The 12,099-nt window shown below is 41.4% G+C and overlaps 1 pseudogene; it reads right to left on the reverse strand.

Annotated features, from left to right (window-relative positions):
• Positions 1 to 1,752: 1,752 nt before the first annotated feature.
• LOC100617362 (protein kinase C and casein kinase substrate in neurons protein 3-like) lies at positions 1,753 to 11,234 on the reverse strand (annotated as a pseudogene).
• Between the last annotated feature and the right edge of the window lie 865 nt (positions 11,235 to 12,099).

The raw sequence follows: 12,099 nt of genomic DNA on the forward strand, positions 1-12,099 counted from the left end.
AGAAAATTACAGCTATGGAGTTTTCAATTTGTATGAATATCATTCCTTGAAATTCGGGATATCTGAATCTCTTTGACACTGATTAGTTTGTTTCCTTGTAGCCAGGAAAGGGCCAAGTTAAAGATATGGTGGGGTCATGAGAACATACAAAAGTTTCCTGTTCAGACAGGCAAAGTTTGGTAAAGAGCACAGGTATACTACAAAATAAATGATTTTGTATTTATTGTATTTGTAACCGTGAAATTTTGGTTTGCCAAAACTGTAAAGGTTTCAGCCAAACTGTAAAGATAATTTTTAGTGTCGATTTAAAATTTAAAATTAAGTGGTCGCCATGGGAAAATTCCCAAATATGAAAATACCCAAGTCAGCTGGGTTTTATGGAGATTTTAATTAATATAAATGAAGGAATTAAGGGAAGGAGAGAGAGAGGGAGAAAGAGAAAATAGAAAGGGCCTAGGTATTTGGCCTAGGCCTGAGCCTAGGGGAGAGCAAGTCAGTCTTTATCACTCACCACAAGATCGTCTTAAGCAAGCTCCAAACCTCCGAACTCCAACTCCAACTAACTTCCAATCCAAAAAAAACCTTCAAACTAACTCCCTTTTAAAGAAATTTTCTCTTGTGTCCCCTAAATTTTCACATCTACCAATCACAGTAGACACTTTTTCCCAGGACTGTCCATTCTTAGTTCACATCTTCTTTTGTTCTCATCTTCTCTGGTTAGATTAAATCCTCTGAGTACTTTACACCTCTTTTGTTAAGCTTGCTTTTTGTAAGTTGCTTGACCTTTTAGTGACTAATTTAACCTTTATAGGTACTTAGCAACCTTTTGTATTAGATCTAAAAATAGACCTAGCTTAAGGCTCTAGCTTTACTATAAGATATGAGTTGGGGACTTTCATTGTTCAATCAGGAGTTTGCAATTTTATCTTCCCCTAAGGCACTGTCTGAGTAGGGGGGAGTAATTTTAAAAGTTCTCAATATGTTCCTGATCAAGTACCTTCATTGTTAAAAATGGGGAATAGCTAGACCAAATCTTCTAAGGTACAGTCTGAGTAGTTTTAAGATTCACATATTTCAAATCTCTGTTTTGAGAAATTTGGGAGTTCTGGATATTTTCCTCAAATAAATGGAATTTCCTTTCTATTTATGACTTGAACAAGGACAAAATAAGCCTAAAAATAAATTCTGGCATTACAAGCCTACCAGCTGATCAGCAGTCTCCCTACTACCTGAAATAAATAAATAGGAGTGGGGATAGAGATACTATACTACATAGGTCCCTCTGATATTTGCCAGATTTGCTGGATGTCTAAGCCCAAGCCTGAATCTGGCTTAGAGATTTATTTATTTATTTTTTAATTCTTGTTTTCAATTGTTGTTTTTCAGGTTTAATGCACATTAGGAACAAACCATAGTTAAAGGGGAGGAAGGCCATGACACCAGAGCTACCCCATCCCCTTGGCACAGGGAACCTCTGGGCCTGGGTGGCTCAGCTCCCGGAGCTACAGGGAGAAGGGAGAAGGTGGGAGGCCCAGAGCCTCTTACTCAGCCCTGCAGGTTCCCTGCCCAAGGTTGGAACCTTTTCCTCCAGTAGTCTCCCTCTTCCCCCCAGGGCTCCACAGCTCCCTGACACAGGAGAAAGATGATGATTTGGGGCTTCAGGAGCTGCCCCCATAGTTGGCCATGGGGGGGAAGAGGGTGGCTGAACTCTGACCCAGGCTGGACAGAGAGGGAATATGGAAGAGACTGCTATCAGGCACCGACACACTCCACACAGTTCACAGGGTACAGACCAATGTGCCCACTCTGTAGCTGGCCCTGGCACCAACTCTGTTCATCTTTGTTGCTCATCTTTAGCAGTTCCTCACGTGCTCTGAAACTCAGCTCATCCGCTTCCTGACCTACATAATCATATAGTGCTTGTACTCTGATCCCCATGGCACCCTTCCAGGACTCTCGTCATTGTTGTCTGACCACTCTTCATTCTGCCCATTCCCTGAGGTTGCTGGGGACTGCTGGGGGACCAAAGAGCCATCCCTCGGTGCAATGCTGGTCAATGTCACTTCATCTGGGTTCTGGCTGCCCTTATCCTTCAGGCTAATTGTCTGCTGAGTGTCTAGGGACGACTCCTCAAACTGCAGCCAGTTCATGACCATACCTTGTCCATGGGTGCTGCACCACAGCATAGGTCGTCCTTGTCTTTGGCAGCCAGGATGCCCTGGTGCAGGTGCCAGTGGAGCTGCTGGAACCTGCATTGGCAGAGAGATTGAAATGCTGGTGGAAAGTCAACAGCATGTCTTTAAAGAAGTCGCTGCCTCTCTGCTGTCTGGCAGTCCTTGAACACTTGCTCCATGTCCTCCATGTAGGAAGGGGGCTGGGGTGAGGGTGGGGGGTGTGGGGGTGTAGTATAGTGTGTGTAGTGGTAAAGCTCCTCCAGTGTCTGCTTATAATGCACTTTTATCTTCTCGGCCTCCTTGGCACAACATTCCACCTGCTTCTGTAACTTCCACAGCTGGTCCTGGGACACAGAATTGTCGGCCCTTGAGTGACTCTCTGTGACAGAGGCTGGCACTAAGAGTTTCCCCTCCTCAGGGGAGGGGCCCCAGGAGGCTGGAATCCCAAGGAGCCAGAAGATTCCTTTCTGAAGAGCAGTTGGTCTCCCAGTTTGGAGAAGCTGAAGAGAGAGGGCAGGTTAAGACTTTCTCTTGAGGGTTACCCACCTTTTTTCTGCTTGTGACTGGAAATCCTTCCCTGCAACATTTCCCAAATGGAAAAGACTACTGAAGAGAAACTTGAGAAAGACATTTGGAGTTTCTGCCAGTCTTTACCTCAGTTCCTGTTGCCCTGTGTCTGAACTGTGGCCAAGGGGCCAAACCCAGGGTCAGTCTACCTGACTATCTCTCAGGGGTCCCAGGCTGCCAAAGCCTGAGGAAAGGGGAAACAAGTCTATCTGTGAGAGCAGCCATATCTGAGGAGGGAAGGTTGAAGGGGAAAATTCTTCAAACCCCCTCTCCTCTCTCTGAGCCAACCCTAAACATCAGCTGTTTCTCCTAGATCCTGTTTCTTTTGCCATTGACAGACCTTTCTCCATTACATCTCCTGCGTCTGCACCATTTTCTCCTCCTTCCCTACCAGGTGGTAGCTCTTCTTGGAGGCTTCCACCTCCTTCAGCCTCTTCACCCAGGGCTTCTGGGCTTTTCAGAAGCTGTCTTCTGCTGCCCGACTCTCTCAGAAGATTTAATTTTCATTTTAAATTCAACTCTATTAACAAAAATTTTATTACTTAATACCCATCTACTTAGTACCCATAGAGAGTGTTCTGTGTGCCATCTTTGGCCCATGTCATAGGTTCACCATCATTGCCCCAACATATCATTAATCATACCTTGCCAAACCTCATCCTTAGATGACACTGATTATCCAGTGCCTTTAATACACATACGACTTAAACAAAGCTGAAGAAAATTACTAAACCATGCCGACAGGATCCACTACAAATTTGTTATATAACCTCCACTAGACTCCAATTGTTGCAGGGCCTAATTTACTATCTCACTCATCATAACTTCTACCAAGCCTTTTCATCCTTCCAATCACCTTTCAGTCTGCAAACCTCTAATGGTTCAATCCACCCCACTCACCATCATCTTCTCAGCCAAGAAGCTTGCCCCACGTTTTGTTGAAAAAACTAACATTACTGAGACCTCCATCTTTCTTTGTTTCACTTCACCTCATCTTACATGGAGGGATGGTCTTACTCTTTTCAAGGAAAACTCCTCTACCTGCACAAGCAATCCCATTTCATTTCTCTTCTTCAGCAGGCTGCCCCTTCTATTGCTTCTTTAACTTTTCTTCAAATGTCTCCCTGTCTTCTGGCCATTTCCCTACTACCTATAAATATGTATATATTTCCCCCATCCTAAAAAAACCCTTACTTGATTCATCCACCTATGTGGATCTATTCAACTATTTTCCCCTACCTCCTCTCCCTTTTGTGGCTAACCTCCTTGAGGTAATTTATGATAGATGTCGCTACTTCTTTCTTTTTTACTTTCTGTACTTGCTGTGGTCTGGCTTCCAATTACATCATTCAACTTTTTTCCCTTTCCAAATGGGCAGCTAGATGGTACAATGGGTAAAGTGCTGACAGTGAGGAAGACTCCTCTTTGTGAGTTCAAACCTGGTCTTAATCATTAGCTGTGTGACCCGGGAAAGTCACTTAACTTTGTTTGTCTCAGTTTTCTTCTCTATAAAATGATCTGGGGAAGAGAATGACAGATCACTCTAGAATCTTTACCAAGAAAACCCCAAATAGGGTCATAAAGAGTCTGACATGACTGAAAATGACTGAACAACAGCTCTTTCCAAAGTTACCAATGATCTCTTAATTGCCAAATCAAATGACCTTTTATTAATCTTCTTCCTTCTTCATCTTTTTGTAACCTCTGACTCTATTAATCATTCTCTTCTTGAAACTATCTTTAGTTGGATTGTTTTTCTTCCTAGAAATAGCTCTCTCCTATCAACATGACTATGCCTTAATCTCTCTTGCTGGATCCTCATCTAGGTCATGCCCTAAGTCTAAAAGGATTCTGTCCTAGGCCCTCTTCTCTCATCTCCTTATTACTATTTCACTTGATATTGTGAATTCCCATGTAGTCATTTTATCATATCTGTAGATGATCCTTCTGGCATTTCTAACTTCCTATTAGACATCTTGAACTAGATGTCTTGCAAATTACTTAAACTCAGCATCTCAAACAATTCTTTCTCTTCTCTCCACCAGTTCTCTCTCCTTCCAAGCTTCTCTATTGTCAAGTACACTAGCATTCTCCCAGTGACCCAGGCTGGGTGTTATTCTTGACTTCTTACCATTTTCTTTCCCTCCCTCATTCCTCAATCTATTGTCAATGCCTTCAAATTTTACCTTTATCTCTCACATATACTCCTCATTTCCTGACAATGCTAAAACCCTAGTAGAGACCTTCCTTCAATGGGATATCTGGGCTATTGAAATAGCCTGCTAGCCAGTCTCCCTTCTGGTTCCCCTAGCTTCCTTCAAGTCCCAGCTAAAATTTCATCTTCGGTAGGAAGCTTTTTCTCAAGCTTTCTTAATTATGGTGCCTTCTTTTTTTTGAATCATTTCTAATTTATTTTTTGCTTCTCTCCCACATTAGACATAAGCTCCTTGAGATTTGGTACTGTCTTTAACCTTTCTTCCTATCTTTAACACTTCCTACAGGGTCTAGCACATAGCAGGCACTTAAATATTTATTGACCAACAACTTCTCAGTGCTCTAGGCAACTCTCCAAGACAATAATACATAGAAAATGTGCCAAACTGAATTAGTGGAGAGAATATCCTCACCTGGGAATACCATGGAGCAAGGTAATCACACTTGTACCTTTCCCCATCCTATATGTAGACCACTGGGTTATATATGAGGGACTCAAAGTTTAGATAAGACTTAGTCCCTGTCTTCATGGAACTTTTAGTATGGTAGGAGAATTTCATAAACATAAACAAGTACATACACTTTAATATATAGTACAAAATAATACTTAATTTCTCCATTAATGTCTTACTGTATTTATGGGTTCCTATAGAGAACAAGCTTTATCAGATCCCAGCAAACTAGAAAAGGTTTCAGTATCTCATTTCCCATTAGGCCACATTCCTCTGAGCTTTTCTACCAATATTCCAAAAACTTTTTCATCCTGGAAGATCATATCTACTCTGGAACTCACATTGTGGAAGTACCCTTTGCCCTGGGGTTCTTCTATCTTATTAGAGGGCTCTTCCCAGAAACCCCATTAAGGAGGCTGCCCAGGCTAGCCATATCTTCATTTCCCAGTAGGCTGCATGCCTCTGGATTTCTCCATCTTGTTGATTTCCTCCTGTCCCCAACACAAATACCTCCTCTCCCTTGACTCCCTTTGTAGCTTCCTTTTATGTCATCTTCTCCATTAGAATGTAAGCTCCTTGAGGGATGAGACTGTCATTCTTTTTACCTTTAATTGTATTTCCAGTGCTTTGTACATTGCCCAACACATAGTAAGTACTAAAATGCTTGTTGACTGATTATGGATATCAGGACAGGTAGTGAAGGACCAGACTAGATCCTTCTAATTGTATAGGCTTATTGCCCAAAAGGTGGCTGTAGGTAGATCAACTTTTTCAGGCCATCTGCTAATGTACTAAGAACTATGATAATTGTTCATGGAGCATCAGAATCCACATTAGCATTAGAAAGTATCTTTGGGGTATTGAAATCTAATATATGAAAAAATACATTAAAGTTTATTCCAGCTTTAGGACTTATTAGCTGTGTCACCAAGGGCAAGTCCCTTAACCTGTCTTAGCATCAGTTTCCTCACCTGTCAAACAAGGTTATGCTTGTAAAACAAGCATTGCTATTAATGATTATACTATTTTCTTCAGGGGGGTGCTTGTGAGGGAAGAGTTTTGTAAACCTTAATGAGTTGTAGAAGTGTGAATTATTGAATAGTGAATAGTGTAGTGATATAACTGTTGGGTTTTGGGGATGAATTTGAATGTTACTTTAGGACAGTAACCTGGTTTGAGAAAGCTATTCAAGCCCAGTGCACTCAGAGCCAGACCCTGAGATCACACACAAATACACACACACACCCACACACACAGAACCCTAGGTTATAAATTACAGGTGTTTAATATAATGATAGGTTGGAAAGGATTTGGATATACCTTACTCTATATCTCCCCAGATTTACAAATCTCTGCACAGAGATTGCGTTTGAGTGGTTTCCTACTCTATTTTCTATACTCACTATATAACACAAAATTACTATATTTAACTAGACTAACACTAACCCCCCTCCCCCCTTCCTTTGGATAATCTAAAGGTAAAAGGTCTGTGTGCAAGTCTGACAGGGCCCAACGATGGTATTATGATCAGCTGTTAGTTGTCACAGTACAGGAATTCAGTAGATGTCAAAAGACCAACAGGTACAGGATAAATCAAACAGCAATAAGATGTGATGAACAAGCAGTCAAATCCACAGGGAAAAGCTAATTCTCCTCAGGTCACCCAGAGGGAAAAAGCCATAGCCCTAGGGTTAATTGTCTCTAACTACAGCAGCTGCTCTCCCAGAATTCCAGAACTCTGCCCTTTTTCTGTCAGTCTGCAAACTCACACATATTTAACTTTTACTCATAACAGTAGAGACCCACTCTATATAAAATTCCCCTGTGGGTATGAGTCACCTACGGAGGGGAGCTGAAAGCTGGAAAGTAATTGGTTAAGTTTATAGGCTAGAGAGAGTAAACCATAGAAGGAGCAGAGAGAGAGAGAGAGAAGGAACACAAGGACAAAACTTTAGTGTGGTCTCAGCATGTCAGCAGGTCAGCTCTTCCTCCTCAGATAGTCAGAGAGAGAGAGAGAGTGACTGAGCTGAATTGATTTTATTGAGGATTGTAGGAATGGGGGTTGTAGGATGTCAATCAAAACAGTTGGCATATCAGAAGTTATAACATGGTACTGACAAGCAAAAAGAACAGGTGGCCACAATAGTATAGCCAGGTACTCAGGTAAGAAGCATATGTGAAATCCTTTCCTTTCCAGCACATTGTCACCAGCTTATGCAAATATAGGGGTCAGTTTTTGACATTACAAAGGACCTGTAGAACTGGTCTGATAGCTTTCAGATTGCAGATCATAGTAAAGGCTTGATTCTTAAGTTCCACAAAATTTAAGACCCAATCAATTTAAGGATTCAGAAATCAATCATGTGAAATATTAGAAATATGTCCATAAGTCTGGTTCATGAGCACTTTGTTCATTAGAGTCAGCTTTTGAATACATCTTTAATACTTTCATGATTCATTATAACTGAAACCCTACAAACAGAGTGCTGGATGTAGAGTAAGGAGATCTCAGTTCATTCCCACCAGAGATACTAATAGTTCTCTTATGAGCAAGTCGCAACCTCTTAAAAGCCTTTGTTTTCTTATCTACAATAAGAGGATAAATAACTAAGCTGAGTCTTTGCAGGCTCTAAAATAGGCTATTCAAGCAAACTTAAGATGATCATTTTCAGAAATCTATAAGCAGATTGTTATATGATATCTAAGAAATGAAAAACCATTATCAAACTGGAGGAAGCAGGGAAAGCTTCTTGGAGGAGGTGGAATTTGTGTTAGGGTTTCAATGGTTGAGGCAAAACATTCTACCATAAGAATTATTGTAAGTATAAAGGCACAAAGGTACAGGATATGTGTGAAGTTTAGTGAGTAATTAGCTGGAGTATGGAGTACATGGGACAGTAAGGTGGCACAGTGAATAGAGTTCTGTGCCAGGAAGCCAGGAAGAATATCTTCATTTTGTGATTTCAATTTTGGCATTAAACATTTAATAGCTATATGACCCTGGGCAAGTCATTTAATCCTTATCTGTAATTTAATCCTTATCTGTAAAATACCAAGAAAACCGCAACAGTGTCACAATGCATGAGACACAACTAAAAAACAACTAACATCAACAGAGTACATAGGAGTGAGTACTGTGAGATTGTTGAGGCATAGATTTAGTACCAGAAGGGATCCCAGTGATCATTTAATCCAACTCTCTAATTTTATAAGAAATTGATGCTCACTTGCCAATGGTCACAGTGCTGATAAATGACAGTGCAGTGATTTGAATGTAGACATTCTAAGTCCAAATCTAGTACTGTCTCAACTACATTATGCTATGTAGATGAGATGCTACCTGAACAAATGAATTAAAAAGTATCTATTAAGCACTTGCTATTTGCAAAGCACTGTTTTAAATACTGAAGATTGAAATAGAAAAGACAGTTCTTGTTTGCCAAGAGCTCATACCTCAGTAGGGGGAAATAACATGTAAAGGAGGTTTTAGCCATATCCTATGGAAAGACTCACAGTAATTAGGATACAGCAGCACTACAGATGGCAATGCATCTTTTAAAATACTATCTTCACTAAAAAACAAACAAACCATAATTTCTGATGTTGAGCCATTTGACAGTGTCAAGGACTTTTCCTGGAGGGGCTACAGCACTTGCAGAGGTAGTTGCTAAGTACCTCTCCTCAAGGACTGATTTCCTAGTGCAATACATACTTAGTGATATGTACTGCAAGCAGAGCCAGTGATCTGGAAGAAGCTGGATATTTTCTGGAGTTCTTGGGTTTACTTACTCATTGGTTGCAAAATTGGTTAGCACAAAACACTTTGCAAACTTTAGAGTACTATATAAATGCCATAGTACAGTTTGCTACTGTATTCATAAGTATGCTAATATTTTCAGAGTGTTCCTGTCAAACTGGGTTTGTGACTGGATTCTGAAAAATTAGTGCCCTCAGACAACTTTCTATGATTACAAGTTTCAGAGTCGGTACTGACCTGTAATGGTAGAGGAAATTGCTTCACCAGGACTTCCCAATACTGTGGAAATTACATTTCCTACTGTGACTGTGAAAATGTGGGTTTCAAGACTGTGAATTGCCAAAACTGTAAAGATAATTTTTAGTGTCTTGATTTAAATAAAAAATAAGTGGTTGCCTTGGGAAAAATTCCCAAATATGAAATACCCAAATCAGCTGGGTTTTGTGGAGAATTTTTTAAAAACATTATTTTATTTGGTCATTTCCGAGCATTATTCATTGGATACAAAGATCATTTTCTTCCCCCCACGCTCCCACGTATCCCATAGCCCACACACGATTCCACTGGGTATCACAAGTGTTCTTGATTTGAACCCATTTCCATGGTGTTGGTGTTTGCACCAGAGAGTTCATTTAGAGTCCCTCCTCAGTCATATCCCCTCAACCCCTGTAGTCTAGCAGTTTGCTTTCCTCGGTGTTTTTACTTCCAGTTTGTCCTCTGCTTGTGGATAGTGTTTTTTCTCCTAGATCCCTGCAGATTGTTCAGGGACATTGCATTGACACTAATGGAGAAGTCCATTTCGTTCGATTGTACCACAGTGTGTCAGTCTCTGTGTACAATGTTTTCCTGGTTCTGCTCCTTTCGCTCTGCATCACTTCCTGGAGGTTGTTCCAGTCTCCATGGAATTCCTCCACTTTATTATTCCTTTGAGCACAATAGTATTCCATCACCAACATATACCACAATTTGTTCAGTCATTCCCCAATTGAAGGGCATCCCTTCATTTTCCAATTTTTGGCCACCACAAAGAGCACAGCTATGAATATTCTTGTACAAATCTTTTTCCTTATTATCTCTTTGGGGTACAAACCCAGCAGTGCTATGGCTGGATCAAAGGGCAGGCAGTTTTTTGTCACCCTTTGGGCATAGTTCCAAATTGCTCTCCAGAATGGTTGGATCAGTTCACAACCCCACCAGCAGTAAATTAGTGTCCCTACTTTGCCACATCCCCTCCAGCATTCATTACTTTCCATAGCTGTCATGTTAGGTGTGAGGTGATACCTCAGAGTTGTTTTAATTTGCACCTCTCTGATTATGAGAGATTGAGAACACTTTCTCATGTGCTTATTAATAGTTTTGATTTCTTTATCTGAAAACTGCCTATTCATGTCCCTTGCCTATTTATCAATTTTTGGAGAATGGCTTGATTTTTTGTACAATTGATTTAGCTCTTTGTAAATTTGAGTAATTAAACCTTTCTCTGAGGTTTGTATGAGGATTGTTTCCCAATTTGTTGCTTTCCTTCTGATTTTGGTTACATTGGTTTTGTTTGTAAAAAAGCTTTTTAATTTGATGTAGTCCAAATTATTTATTTTGTATTTTGTGACTCTTTCTAAGTCTTGCTTGGTTTTAAAATATTTCCCTGGGGCGGAGTCAAGATGGCTGCTTAACAAGCCGCAAAAGTTCAGACCTGGGAAGACCCTTCCTTACCAATTACAGACTGAATGCTCCTAGGACACCAAAATTCAAGCTGAGCAACAGGACAGAGGCGGGGAACCCTCATTCTGGACTCAAATCAAAAGGTACGCCCCCCAAAAGCTGGAACCTGAGAATTCTCGGGTCTAAGGGGAAGGCAGAGGGAGGGTCCCAGGACCCCTCCCCTCCAACCCAGAGGGCTGAGCCCCCAGCAGCAGCGGGAACCTCTGAGCGGGCAAAGGTGCTGGTTTGGAGGGTCTACCTTGTGATCAGCGGGGTGCCGGGCACCGAGCATCCAGCATGGACAGCGGGGAGGAAGCCAGGGAGAAACCGGGGCCATGGCTGGGCCCCTATATCAGGCTCCAGTCTCACCATTGCCTTGGAGCACATCCAGACCAACCCAGTCGAACCTAATCCCATCAGGACTCCTCAGAACTCAGGGAGGCTGGCAAAGGCACTGGGGAACCTTGCAGATAGTAGAGAAGCAGCTGGAGAGAACTGGAGAGAGCCTGGGCAGCCCAGTCTTCCAGGAGTCTTCCGTCTCAGAGAACATACAGCCCAACCCAGTTGAACTTAATCGATCAAAAGCCTCCAGAGGACAGGGAAGCTAACATTCCTCCCCTAGAGACTGTACCAAGAGATCTGACAAAGCTCCAAGAGGGGAGACTGACAGCCCCAAAACCAAAAAAAAAATGAGAGGAGAAAGAGCACAGACAAATACAGGGAGCAAAGAAGGGGTAAACCCGAGCAAACAACAGAAAAAGAAGAAAGAAATCACAATAGACACTTTCTGCACAGGTAATGAGCAAAGAGCGAATGAAGCAGAGGGGGAGGGATCAGCAAAGGAAAAATCAGAAATCCCAGTGAATTGGATACAGGCTTTGGAAGAACTCAAAATGCAATTCAAAACACAATTAAGAGAGGCTGAAGACAATTGGGAAAAGAACTTAAAAATTAAGATAAGTCTTCTGGAAACAGAGGCACTTGAACTAAAATGAGAAAATAGTGTCTTGAAAGCCAAAATCAACCAGCTGGAAAATGAGGCAAAGGAGATGAAAGATGAGGCAAAGCAGATGAAAGATGAGGTGAAGAAGATGAAAGATGACCTCCAAAAAAATCAGACCAAAAGGAAAAGGATGACCAAAAAACTAAGGATGAAATCCAGTCTTTAAGAACCAGAATACAACAACTAGAATCAAGTGATCTCACAAGGCAGCAGGAAACTATAAAACAAAACCAA

The sequence above is a fragment of the Monodelphis domestica genome, chromosome 3 (assembly GCF_027887165.1).
Source record: "Monodelphis domestica isolate mMonDom1 chromosome 3, mMonDom1.pri, whole genome shotgun sequence".
Taxonomy (NCBI): domain Eukaryota; kingdom Metazoa; phylum Chordata; class Mammalia; order Didelphimorphia; family Didelphidae; genus Monodelphis; species Monodelphis domestica.